This window comes from Pongo abelii, chromosome 7 (genome assembly GCF_028885655.2).
Source record: "Pongo abelii isolate AG06213 chromosome 7, NHGRI_mPonAbe1-v2.0_pri, whole genome shotgun sequence".
NCBI classification, from domain to species: Eukaryota; Metazoa; Chordata; class Mammalia; order Primates; family Hominidae; genus Pongo; species Pongo abelii.
Window position 1 is genome coordinate 159104011 of NC_071992.2, and position 10210 is coordinate 159114220.

A 10210-nucleotide genomic window follows, 5' to 3' on the forward strand; every position below is an offset into this window, starting at 1 on the left:
GGTGGGTGCTGTGTGACCTTGGGCAAGGCCCTGCTCCTCTCTGTTCCTGGGGTATAACTACCTGTCCCTCCTGCAGGGCGGTGGAGAGCACTGACTGGGAGGAGGTGCTGGGGCTGCCAGTGCTCCAGAGGATTGGGGGGCCAATTAGGCAGGGACAGCGTGGAGGGGAAGGAGGCTGTGGGAGAACTGGGGACCCGTGGCCCAGCACCCAGCCCACAGCAGAGCCTCAAACTCTTCTCGTCATGTTCCTGGCTCTGGGCCCCAGCTCCCTCTGTCTGAGGCTGTGGGGGACACACGCACGCACGCACGCACGCACACACACACACCAAATCGCCTGCTCACCAGGGCCCCAGCTGAGCACAACTCCTCCAGCTGGCTGCGCAGCAGAGAAGCCCCGGCTCAGCTCAGAGGGGCTGGGCTTGTTCCCTCCCTCCCCTCCCACGGCGGCTTTTCTGCAGGTGCGGCAGCTAGCGAGGCATGACGCAGGCCACTTACTCACCACCCCACGCCGACTCACCTCCCAGGTACCCAGGCCCTCTTCAGTGGAAGGAGGGCTTTGTGCTTGGGGCTGTACGTCAGCACAGAGCAGCACAGAGCCCCTGACGTGCCAACAACCATGGGAGGACGTCCTGGGCTGGGCACCTTTGGGGAGCCCTTTCCAGGTGTGGGGGGCAACAGTGTGGGGGAGAGCCTCCCCCTGCCACCCTTCTTCCCCCATGCGCCCTCGTGGGTGGTCGCTGTGAGCTGGAGGGAGACAGTGAGGAGCCTAGAGGCTGGTTTTTTTGTTTTGTTTTGTTTGTTTGTTTTTGAGACAGAGTCTCACTCTGATGCCCAGGCTGCAGTGCAGTGGTGCGATCTTGCGGCCTTCACCTGCTGGGCTCAAGTGATCCTTCCACCTCAGTTTCCTCATGGCCCAGCTGGGACCACAGGTGTGAGTAACCACGCCTGGCTAATTTTTAATTTTTTTTTTTCGTAGAGATGGAGTCTCATTATGTTGCCCAGGCTGGTCTTGAACTGCTGTGCCCGAGTGATCCGCCCACCCCAGACTCCCAAAGTGCTGGGACTACAGGCATGAGCTTTCGCGCCCAGCCTGAGCCCTGAAGGCTCTTGGCGGGTGGAGCAGCCACTCCAAAGCCTTACTGGAAGGTATTTTACTATGGGAAACTGGGCACAGGCGGAAGCAGGGCTGGGCTAGGCTCCCTCCGCCCCCGAGTGTGATCGACGCTCCCTGCTTTCTGCTCTAGTGGCCTGTCTCCCCTGCGGCTTCGAGAGCGAACCCACCCCTCACGTCATTCCCTGGCGAAGGCTGTTATGAATCTCTACAAAGTAAAGCCTTTGGAGGGCATGGTCCAGCACCACTGCTGCCCCACTCAAACTGGCGCAAAGCCCCTGTTAGGATTCTCGGTTTTTCCCAACGGACTAAGCTACTCCCTTTTCCAGGGGTTTGTTTCCGCATGGCCTTGGGTTGATTCCCGCTGTCCACCCTCATTCCCCCACTTTGAGGGCACAGCCTGGGGATTGTGCCGGCCCAGCCGGCAGAGCCCCAACCTGGGGAAGCCCACTCGCCCCAGGAGGCTTCCATCACCAGCGTCCGCCCCCACACCCCCAAAACCGGCTGTGTCTGCCCAAGCTGCCACGGCCATCCCAGAATCACACGTGGACGGCTTCATTTCCCACCGGGGCCTGGGGGCCAAGGACGCCTAACTCCTGGAGCGGAGATGGGTTGAGGCCAGAGAGCCCACCTGGGCTGACGGCTCTGGAAACAACACTCATGCTGAGCTGTGGGGACCAAGGGGGTGCCGGGAGAGAACGTGACGCCGGAAACGGAAACGTCCGTGCAGACCAAGGGGGTGCCAGGAGAGAACGCTGACTCCGGAAACGGCCGTGCAGACCAACGGGGTGCCGGGAGAGAACGCTGACACCGGAAACGGAAACGTCCGTGCAGACCAAGGGGGTGCCAGGAGAGAACGCTGACTCCGGAAACGGCCGTGCAGACCAACGGGGTGCCGGGAGAGAACGCTGACACCGGAAACGGAAACGTCCGTGCAGACCAAGGGGGTGCCAAGAGAGAACGCTGACTCCGGAAACGGCCGTGCAGACCAAGGGGGTGCCGGGAGAGAACGCTGACACTGGAAACGGAAACGTCCGTGCAGACCAAGGGGGTGCCAGGAGAGAACGCTGACTCCGGAAACGGCCGTGCAGACCAAGGGGGTGCCGGGAGAGAACGCTGACACCGGAAACGGAAACGTCCGTGCGGACCAAGGGGGTGCCAGGAGAGAATGCTGACTCCGGAAACGGCCGTGCAGACCAACGGGGTGCCGGGAGAGAACGCTGACACCGGAAACGTCCAGGCTGTCTGGGGAGGTGAGCTGCTTCACAGGAAGGGTCCCGCAGTGGCCATGACCCCAGTGGCCATGTGGCTGAGGCCCTGGGCAGTGGCTTCGTGACTGAAAGGCCCTGAACCCACCCCGAGGCCCCACAGCTTTTTCTCCACCTCAGAGACTTTCTGGGGCCCAGTCTTGCTGCGGCCCTTGTGGCATTTGGCAAGCAGTGGGTGGACCATGAGTGAGTTAGGAGGCCGAACTGCCCACCTCTGCAATGGATTCCCAGGAGAGCAAACACGGGACCCGCTCCTACAGGCCTCAGCCGCCCTCTGGAATGAGGTGAGAAGACCCTCCGTCACAGGCTGCCCTGAAGAAGGGTGCAGGAGCCCCACACAGCCTGGACCCCAGGGAGCAGAGTCGGAATCCAGACAGCAGGAGAGGAGGGCTCCACACACTAGGTGAGGAACCAGGATCTCAGCTGGCCTGGTCCGAGGGTCATTCAACCTGCAGCCCCACCAAACTGCTCCCCGTCTCAGGGACGCTATCCTCCACCTCTAAAGCGGGGATGCCGGGCAAGGCGGGTATGAAGTCAGGGGGAGACTGACAAGGAGCGCATTGTGAACTCTGGTACTGAGATCACCAGGGAGAGGCCTGGCCCCACTTCCTGTGGAGTGGGGAGACCTGGCCCAGTAGGTCCAGGAGGGAGCAGTCACAGCAGGCCAGGCAGTAAGGGCCAGAGTGCCAGATGGACAGGCATATCGGTGCTGAACAGACAGGCAGATGGGTGGATGGACTGACGGGGGATAGGTGGATGGACGGACAGGCAGATGGGTGGATGGACGGACAGGGGGATGGATGGATGGACGGACAGGGGGATGGATGGATGGACGGACAGGCAGATGGGTGGATGGATGGACAGGGGGATAGGTGGATGGACGGACAGGGGAATGGGTGACGGACAGACAGGTAGATGGGTGGACGGATGGACAGGCGGATGGGTGGACAGATGGACGGGGGGATGGGTGGATGGATGGACAGGGGGATGGGTGTATGGACGGATGGGGGATAGGTGGATGGACGGACAGGGGGATGGGTGACGGACAGACAGGTAGATGGGTGGACGGATGGACAGGCGGATGGGTGGACAGACAGACGGGAGGATGGGTGGACGGACGGACAGGGGGATGGGTGGATGGACAGACAGGCTTCTTCCACTCAGCACTGCTTGGTTTTCAATACTCAAACGGCCTATAGATTTATGTCTACAGCTTCAACACTGGCTCAGCCTGGGGCTTATGGTGGAGCAGGAGACTGGGGATGGAGGACCAGCACCAGCGGAGAAAATGGAGGACAGGGCAGGCCACTTGGCCCCAAGAGACACACAGCAGCTGGAGCAGGTTTACAAACTAGATCTGGGTGACACAACCATCCTTTTTAAAGGTTTTAACGGAATCACAGTGACATTTTGATCCCATTTATGAACCGGGAAGCCAGGCTCACCAGCCCACTGCACCATTTAATGTCAGCAAATAAAATTCAGTCAATAAGAGACCCCCATAAGCCCTTTATCACGGCACAAGGCGGAAGGGGCTCGGCATTGCCCCTCGTGGGAGGAGGCACTTAAGGGCCGTGAACCGGGGCTGGGCAGTGTGGCAGCCACATAACAGTGGGGGGCCCAACCCAGGGCCCAGCCAAGGCAGGTGGTGAGCAGCCAGGGTGAGTGTGTTGGGATCGCATCCGGGAGTATCTACGGAGCACCCACTGTGGAAGGGCCCAGGCCAAGTAGAGGTCAAGGGCGAGGGTCTCCCAGGCTGAGCCTCGTCTGGGGGGAATCTCTGGGCTTCTGAGATTTGCTCTTATGACTCAACCAGCACAAAGAAAGGAGCTGCCAGGGTTCAAGCTTCCTTTCCACAGAGCGAGAGTCTATGTCGCCTCAAGGGTCTGGAGGAAAATGGCCCTGGGTCGTTCCCGGAGAAGACTGAGGCAGGTGGTTGCAGGCTCCTGGCCAGCAGGGCTGGCTGGGCAGGGGAGGCTCTGTCCCTCCAGCTTCTGGCACATGGATGTGCATGTATGCATTGCCACGGTGCATGTATGCATGTACGCTCCCACACATGAGCAGCACACACACAGGGACTGCAGAAGGAGCCCCTCGTGGAAATGGGCACACACCCACATGCTCAAAAAGCCAGGGGCTCCCTCTCAAATCACAAGTAAGGGGGTCTCTGCCCACCACCTCATGAGCACAGGGGGCCACCCAGGCCTTTCCTGGTTTCCTGCTCTGCATCAATGGCGACGCAAGGCTCAGGCCAGGAGCATCCCCTCCGTCAGGCCTCTCCCTTCCCACTGCTGCCTCCTTCCCCATTCTGGGCACCCGCCAGCTCCAAGGCACCCGCAGGGCTGGCCCTGGTACTCCATGGAGGGTCCCCAAGCACAGCTGAAGAAAGGCACAGCCTCACTGCGTGCGGTCAGCTTCCAAGGAAGCCTTGAGAGTAAGGGGACACATGCTTGTCCCGAAACAGCAGCACAGAGACCCCAACTCAGCCTCCTCTGGGCTGCCCCCATCTCAGTTCTGACTCAGGGTATCACCCCAGGAGCAGAACATGCATACAAATGAAAGAGGAGCCCATAGTGCGCTGATGACCCCTGCAGATGTGTTGGAGAGGACGATTCAATTAATTAAACGCCATGATTGTTTCATAAACAGAAAGGCTCTTTATTTACTTAATTGTTGAGCTGCAATAAAACAGTTTATTTCAACTTCTGTCCTTTGCAAGCTGTGGATGCAGCCCTGCTCTTACATAAGCGACCCTTATTGGTGGTCCTCTGTGAGGGGCAGGGACCCCACCACAAACAGAAAGCTTGTGTGTAGGCTGAAGGGGTCACGGGGCACGGGAGGGGCACTGGAGGCTGAGGCTTTAGGGCCAGTGAGGAGCAGACCCTGGTTTTAGGAATAAACTGTGATGAGGCCACTGGCAAGGGTGGTGTACAGAAGGCCTGAGACCACTTGCCAGAGGGAGACCCTGGCCCCAGGGTCCCGCAGAGCGGGGGCTGGGCTGAGCCCTGGGGAAACCAGAGCATTCAGCACCCACGAGGGGCCTCAGAGACCCCCGGTATGCCCCCTATCACACAAGAATCCTCCAAGGCCTCCCAGCCGGGGCTCCTCCCTCTTAGAAGCTGCCCTGAACTCTGTCCTACTCCCCTAATCTTGATCCCTAGGGTGGGGGTTTTGAATAATGTCTGTCATTCAGTTCAACAGCAAGGTACGGTGAGAGCTGGCGGCTTCATTTTTGGAACCAGGGAGAGAGAGAGGTTTATGAGAGTCCTCATGAGACACAGCTCATGATGGAAGTGAGCCTCAGCTGCGGTGAACCCTGTCGCTGAAGAGACAGCCTTCACTCTGGGTCTTGCAGGGGAAAATACAACTCTTTATTAAAATTTATTGCCCTGAAAAATGGGCAGTGTGACTTACTTATTCTGGGTAAAGTGGGTTGCAGGTGGCAGGGCTGAGCCTTGGGAGGGGGCCCCTCTCCACAGGCCAGAGGCCCCTCTGTACAAAAGAGCAGGTGAGCCTGGGGACCTGCCACCTCCCCATGCCTGTCATGGTTGCCACCCTGCCCAGTTCAGGGTGTCTCCTCACCAAGAGTCAGGGTCACGGGAGGATGAACCCAGCTCCTGGTCCCACAGATTTGGGCTCCCCTCTCCCTAGCTGTGTGTCTTCAGCGGCCCCTGCCCGCTGAGCTCAGCCCCCATCTGCAATGAAGAGGTGACAGCAGCTGCCACCACCACCCCCAAGTCCAGGTTTCTCCCCATCCCCAGCTTGGTCAGGCCTTCCTGCCCTTCAGATAGCTGTAAGGATGGCACGGCGTCCAAGCCCAGGGCTCCCTGCCATGGAGCCCACAGAGTCCCTGGCTTCCCTCAGGGACCCCAGGGGAACTGCAGCACCACATGGGCAAGATCTGGGCTTCAGCCACCCCCTTAAGAGAGAGGACCACCTGGCCCACTCGTATCTGGGAGGAGGCTGCCAGCCAAGGGAGAGCCTGGGCAGTAGCCTTGGGGAAAGGTGGGCAGATGGCTCTCCCACCCAGGGAAGGGCCAGCATCTGGGCCATCCTTATGGCCCCCAAAGCCCTGGACACCTCCCCTGCCCTCTGCAGGCAGCAAAGCCTTTGGCGTCTGGGACCTGGGCAGGAGGAAGAGAACTGGGTGTGAGAAGAAGGGGAGGCTGGTGGAATGGGGGCATCTGCTCAAGGCTCATCCCAGGACCTCAGAAGGGAAGTGGGGAGAAAACAGTTCTTTGTGAGGCAGCCCCTTTCCACCGGTCCTGCAGCTGCACATCAGACTCAGCCTCTGCCTGCCCCTCCCTGTGTCCAGCAGAGCTGACCTCTGAGCCAAGCCTGCAGTCAGCTTGTCTAGGGTGACGATGAGGCTGTGTGAGGGTGCCAGTGGCTCCTGTCAACCTTAAAAATATGAGGAAATATGGAATATGGTTAAATGTACTTTATTTGCACACAATGCTTGAGAAAGGCCACCTGGGTACACAGATTCTAAAGAATGGAAGTTGGTGCTCCCAAGTGGAGAGGTTTAGGGGTCATTTATATAGATAAAGTTTGGGAAGCTTAGTGGGGCTTCAACACTGTCCACACAGCCCAGCATATCCAATTAGGTGGGGCTGTGTTCCTTTCGGGAGAGGCATATTGAACACAGAGGGGCATATTGAACACAGAGGGTAGAAGAGTCATGGGGTCTTCTGTGCCTTCTGGTCTGAGTTGGGTGCAAGATAATACAGACAGGTCCACAACCGGGAGAGGAGGAGGGCTTCTCTCTCACGTCATTGACTATTAATTGCGAACCTCAAAAACCTGAGACAGGTCTCAGTTAATTTAGAAAGTTTATTTTGCCAAGGTTGAGGACACACGCCCATGATACAGGCTCAGGAGGTCCTGATGACATGTGCCCAAGGTGTCAGAGCACAGTTTGGTTTTCTACATTTTAAGGAGACATGAGACATCAATCAACATGTGCAAGATGAACATTGGTTTGGTCTGGAAAGGCAGGACAACTGGAAGCAGGGAGGGGATTTCCAGGTCTTAGGTAGATAACAGACAAATGGTTACATTCTTTTGAGTTTCTGATTAGCCTTTCCAAAGGAGGCAATCAGATATGCATCTATCTCAGTGAGCAGAGGGATGACTTTGAATAAAATGGGAGGCAAGTTTGCCTGAAGCAGTTCCCAGCTTGACTTTTCCTTCTAGCTTAGTGATTGTGGGGCCCCAAGATATGTTCCTTTCACATTTTCCCCCTTTTCTTTTTAAAAATCTTTTGGAGAAAGCATCTTAGAAGAAAATGAGTCTCTGGTCTCAGGTTTTTGTCTGGTCTTTCATGGCTAGGATGGTTTATTCCTGTACAGTTAGGTCCGGAATTATTAGAAAAGCTCATTTTTAGAAGGTTGTGAAATCTCTTGTCCTATGAAAAGAAAATAGGCGGAGGAAGGGAGAAAAACAACAACAAACAAAAGAACAGTCTGGGAAAAATCAATATAGGCCACATTACTCTGAAGCCCATACATTAGTAGGCAGGTATGAAAGTGGCGTAAATAGATTGCTGTTGTTTTCTTCTGAAGTTTAAGTTGCCTGGCTTCAGTTCACAGGGCTTTATGGAAGCACAGCTTAGTTTTTAGTGACTCCAAATCAGGAAAAATGGGGGAAAAATACAGAAGAAAAAATCAAAAACATTATTTTGAAGAGTTGTAGCCAAGAAAAATTAGAATTCAGTCAAAACTGTAGAAAATAATAAAAATTTTAAAACATTAGGCAAGACTAGAATCTAACAACAGGTGTACTATAGGTTTTGCAACATAATTTTTCTTTATCCAGTTTCCCATTTTTAATCAACACAAATCATGGCAGGACTAGTTTGCTTTATTATACTTGGCCTAATTATTTGTATTCAGTGCAGCAAGAATCATTATTTTTTACGTAGGCTTTTTTATTTTTTGATGGAGTTTTCCTTTGTCACCCAGGCTGGAGTGCAGTGACATGATCTCAGCTCACTGCAACTTCTGCCACCCAGGTTCAAGTGATTCTCCTGCCTCAGCCTCCTGAGTACCTGGGATTACAGGTGCATGCCACCACACCTGGCTAATTTTTGTATTTTTAGTAGAGATGGGGTTTTGCCATGTTGGCCAGGCTGACCTCCAACTCCTGACCTCAGGTGATCCAACCACGTCGGCCTCCCAAAGTGCTGGGATTACAGGCATGAGCCACCATGCCCAGCCTACATAGGCTTTTAAATTGGCTTTGATGGAACTTTGACTCAAATAAGACTTTTTTAAAGCTGAGTGCAGCCATGGATTCATATCATCAAATATCTATGAGTTGGGGGATCCTCTTCTCTCGAGGTACCAAGATAAAACTTGGGGCTGGTGGGCCTGTCAGAAAGTGACATTCTTTACTTACCACAGGTCAGGAGCCCTGTACAGGGGCTGTGTAGACAAACATGAGGCCAGTTTTCCCAAGGGGCTTTTATTGGCTCTGTAAGTCAAGTTTGATTCCTTAAAGGAAAGCACACCATTCCAGTCAAAGCCTTAGTAAAATAACCAGTTTCTCCAAGTGTGTCCTCTTATACATAAAAAGAGATTCTTATTGTACTTATGTAAATAACTGTATTGCCATAAATAGCTTCCAAATTCTGGAGAAATCAGGTAGAGGAAAAAGAAATATGCTACAAATTTTGTTCATAGGAATATACTAAATTGTTAAATGCTGTTAATCACTCAAAAGAAAAGTTTCCCTGGTTCTGAAAAAGCAAAACAAATGATTAGCAACATTTTAAGTGAAAAGTCAAAATGATTACTTCAGTCTTGTAATAGTTCAGTTGCTGTAGTTAATTCCTGTTCTGCTTGATATTCCTGAACATTTCAGTTTTCCATAGGTCCTGAAAGTTTTTCTTTTATTCTGATGTCACCATCTCCAAAGCTATTAAAAACTTGTATGCAAGAGCAGCTGTTGGAGTTTTATAGCTTTTTACAAAATCACCTTCTAAGAAGGACCAAAATAAGACAATAATTGTCCATGAATGACAAAAGGTTTTAGGGTAGCCACAGTCAAAAGCACCATTGACAAGAAAATTTATTACCTCTGTGGCACATGATAATTTAACATAATAATTATAATTATTACTGATAATGTACACTAAGTCATATCAGAATTATAGGAGTTTCCTATGATTTGGAAACACATACCAACAACATATTTATACAAACACAGCCCAAAGAAACCCAAACACCATTTTATATTTGACAACATTTCTTATATAATTTTTTACCAAATAAGACAAATTATGTCATTTCTGGACTTTATGGAACTTAATATATTAAAGGATTAATTAGGTCAGAAAAATACATAATTTATAATTTGATTTTGGAAAGTTTGTCAAATATCAAAGGTTTAGAACACTTGATATCACAGGTTATTGTAAAATAAGTCATTCATTTAAACAAAGTGCTAACTTGAGGATTTCAAAAAAGGTGAAAACCTTCCTTCTTTCAGAGAAAACTTAATTTTCCAAACAATAAACCCTAATAAAAACAGCATTAAGCCAATTACATTTGTTTTTCAAAATTTTATAAATAATTTATAAAATTTTAATCTTGACCATAAGATATAATTTTCATAAGCCTTTTATAAACTTTATAGCCTTAATTTATTAAGGAGTCAGTTAATGCTTCCAGAAAATCTTGTTAATCTGACACAGGGGTCCATATGCTGGTCTTGCATCAGTGTGCTTTTGACATTAATGATTTATTTATAGAGAAACTGAACTTATTTTATCTCTTAAAATCAGGCCTTACAATCTCACACACCCACCTCTTCATGATAGTCCCTGGGC

At 52.3% G+C, this 10210-nt stretch overlaps 1 long non-coding RNA gene across 2 annotated transcripts; it reads left to right on the forward strand.

Moving 5' to 3' along the window:
• The first annotated feature begins 620 nt into the window (after window positions 1-620).
• On the forward strand, window positions 621-3875 carry LOC112134716 (uncharacterized). 2 transcript variants are annotated; one of them, XR_010141351.1, is made up of 3 exons: window positions 686-1146; window positions 1245-2782; window positions 3579-3875. It is a non-coding gene; the product is annotated as an uncharacterized LOC112134716 (long non-coding RNA). The 2 variants fall into 2 exon arrangements; XR_010141352.1 differs by having other exon boundaries at window positions 621-2782.
• The last annotated feature ends 6335 nt before the right edge of the window (window positions 3876-10210 follow it).